Raw genomic sequence first — 3672 nt, forward strand, 5'->3', positions numbered from 1 at the left:
TGTAATCGAGGTATTTGATGTGTTTGTCGTTCTGGAGCAGGTAAGGCAAACTAGATTTCGCTCGTAGTAGCAATCCAAGTCTCCATTGACTGAAATTACTTGGAAAAAGCTCACGTGTAAACTGCCCGATGAGATCGACCAATGTGTCATTTTAGAGATTTAGCTTGAACGTATTTTATCGATAATTTCCAGAAAAGTTTTAATTTAGTTCGGATTGATGTTATGTAATCGAGGTATTTGATGTGTTTGTCGTTCTGGAGCAGGTAAGGCAAACTAGATTTCGCTCGTAGTAGCAATCCAAGTCTCCATTGACTGAAATTACTTGGAAAAAGCTCACGTGTAAACTGCCCGATGAGATCGACCAATGTGTCATTTTAGAGATTTAGCTTGAACGTATTTTATCGATAGTTTCCAGAAAAGTTTTAATTTAGTTCGGATTGATGTTATGTAATCGAGGTATTTGATGTGTTTGTCGTTCTGGAGCAGGTAAGGCAAACTAGGTTTCGCTCGTAGTAGCAATCCAAGTCTCCATTGACTGAAATTACTTGGAAAAAGCTCACGTGTAAACTGCCCGATGAGATCGACCAATGTGTCATTTTAGAGATTTAGCTTGAACGTATTTTATCGATAATTTCCAGAAAAGTTTTAATTTAGTTCGGATTGATGTTATGTAATCGAGGTATTTGATGTGTTTGTCGTTCTGGAGCAGGTAAGGCAAACTAGATTTCGCTCGTAGTAGCAATCCAAGTCTCCATTGACTGAAATTACTTGGAAAAAGCTCACGTGTAAACTGCCCGATGAGATCGACCAATGTGTCATTTTAGAGATTTAGCTTGAACGTATTTTATCGATAATTCCAGAAAAGTTTTAATTTAGTTCGGATTGATGTTATGTAATCGAGGTATTTGATGTGTTTGTCGTTCTGGAGCAGGTAAGGCAAACTAGATTTCGCTCGTAGTAGCAATCCAAGTCTCCATTGACTGAAATTACTTGGAAAAAGCTCACGTGTAAACTGCCCGATGAGATCGACCAATGTGTCATTTTAGAGATTTAGCTTGAACGTATTTTATCGATAATTCCCAGAAAAGTTTTAATTTAGTTCGGATTGATGTTATGTAATCGAGGTATTTGATGTGTTTGTCGTTCTGGAGCAGGTAAGGCAAACTAGATTTCGCTCGTAGTAGCAATCCAAGTCTCCATTGACTGAAATTACTTGGAAAAAGCTCACGTGTAAACTGCCCGATGAGATCGACCAATGTGTCATTTTAGAGATTTAGCTTGAACGTATTTTATCGATAATTCCAGAAAAGTTTTAATTTAGTTCGGATTGATGTTATGTAATCGAGGTATTTGATGTGTTTGTCGTTCTGGAGCAGGTAAGGCAACTAGGTTTCGCTCGTAGTAGCAATCCAAGTCTCCATTGACTGAAATTACTTGGAAAAAGCTCACGTGTAAACTGCCCGATGAGATCGACCAATGTGTCATTTTAGAGATTTAGCTTGAACGTATTTTATCGATAATTCCAGAAAAGTTTTAATTTAGTTCGGATTGATGTTATGTAATCGAGGTATTTGATGTGTTTGTCGTTCTGGAGCAGGTAAGGCAAACTAGATTTCGCTCGTAGTAGCAATCCAAGTCTCCATTGACTGAAATTACTTGGAAAAAGCTCACGTGTAAACTGCCCGATGAGATCGACCAATGTGTCATTTTAGAGATTTAGCTTGAACGTATTTTATCGATAATTTCCAGAAAAGTTTTAATTTAGTTCGGATTGATGTTATGTAATCGAGGTATTTGATGTGTTTGTCGTTCTGGAGCAGGTAAGGCAAACTAGTTTCGCTCGTAGTAGCAATCCAAGTCTCCATTGACTGAAATTACTTGGAAAAAGCTCACGTGTAAACTGCCCGATGAGATCGACCAATGTGTCATTTTAGAGATTTAGCTTGAACGTATTTTATCGATAATTTCCAGAAAAGTTTTAATTTAGTTCGGATTGATGTTATGTAATCGAGGTATTTGATGTGTTTGTCGTTCTGGAGCAGGTAAGGCAAACTAGATTTCGCTCGTAGTAGCAATCCAAGTCTCCATTGACTGAAATTACTTGGAAAAAGCTCACGTGTAAACTGCCCGATGAGATCGACCAATGTGTCATTTTAGAGATTTAGCTTGAACGTATTTTATCGATAATTTCCAGAAAAGTTTTAATTTAGTTCGGATTGATGTTATGTAATCGAGGTATTTGATGTGTTTGTCGTTCTGGAGCAGGTAAGGCAAACTAGATTTCGCTCGTAGTAGCAATCCAAGTCTCCATTGACTGAAATTACTTGGAAAAAGCTCACGTGTAAACTGCCCGATGAGATCGACCAATGTGTCATTTTAGAGATTTAGCTTGAACGTATTTTATCGATAATTCCCAGAAAAGTTTTAATTTAGTTCGGATTGATGTTATGTAATCGAGGTATTTGATGTGTTTGTCGTTCTGGAGCAGGTAAGGCAAACTAGATTTCGCTCGTAGTAGCAATCCAAGTCTCCATTGACTGAAATTACTTGGAAAAAGCTCACGTGTAAACTGCCCGATGAGATCGACCAATGTGTCATTTTAGAGATTTAGCTTGAACGTATTTTATCGATATTTCCAGAAAAGTTTTAATTTAGTTCGGATTGATGTTATGTAATCGAGGTATTTGATGTGTTTGTCGTTCTGGAGCAGGTAAGGCAAACTAGATTTCGCTCGTAGTAGCAATCCAAGTCTCCATTGACTGAAATTACTTGGAAAAAGCTCACGTGTAAACTGCCCGATGAGATCGACCAATGTGTCATTTTAGAGATTTAGCTTGAACGTATTTTATCGATAATTCCAGAAAAGTTTTAATTTAGTTCGGATTGATGTTATGTAATCGAGGTATTTGATGTGTTTGTCGTTCTGGAGCAGGTAAGGCAAACTAGATTTCGCTCGTAGTAGCAATCCAAGTCTCCATTGACTGAAATTACTTGGAAAAAGCTCACGTGTAAACTGCCCGATGAGATCGACCAATGTGTCATTTTAGAGATTTAGCTTGAACGTATTTTATCGATAATTCCCAGAAAAGTTTTAATTTAGTTCGGATTGATGTTATGTAATCGAGGTATTTGATGTGTTTGTCGTTCTGGAGCAGGTAAGGCAAACTAGATTTCGCTCGTAGTAGCAATCCAAGTCTCCATTGACTGAAATTACTTGGAAAAAGCTCACGTGTAAACTGCCCGATGAGATCGACCAATGTGTCATTTTAGAGATTTAGCTTGAACGTATTTTATCGATAATTTCCAGAAAAGTTTTAATTTAGTTCGGATTGATGTTATGTAATCGAGGTATTTGATGTGTTTGTCGTTCTGGAGCAGGTAGGCAAACTAGGTTTCGCTCGTAGTAGCAATCCAAGTCTCCATTGACTGAAATTACTTGGAAAAAGCTCACGTGTAAACTGCCCGATGAGATCGACCAATGTGTCATTTTAGAGATTTAGCTTGAACGTATTTTATCGATAATTTCCAGAAAAGTTTTAATTTAGTTCGGATTGATGTTATGTAATCGAGGTATTTGATGTGTTTGTCGTTCTGGAGCAGGTAAGGCAAACTAGATTTCGCTCGTAGTAGCAATCCAAGTCTCCATTGACTGAAATTACTTGGAAAAAGCTC

The sequence above is a fragment of the Folsomia candida genome, unplaced genomic scaffold (assembly GCF_002217175.1).
Source record: "Folsomia candida strain VU population unplaced genomic scaffold, ASM221717v1 Fcan01_Sc014, whole genome shotgun sequence".
Lineage (NCBI taxonomy): Eukaryota > Metazoa > Arthropoda > Collembola > Entomobryomorpha > Isotomidae > Folsomia > Folsomia candida.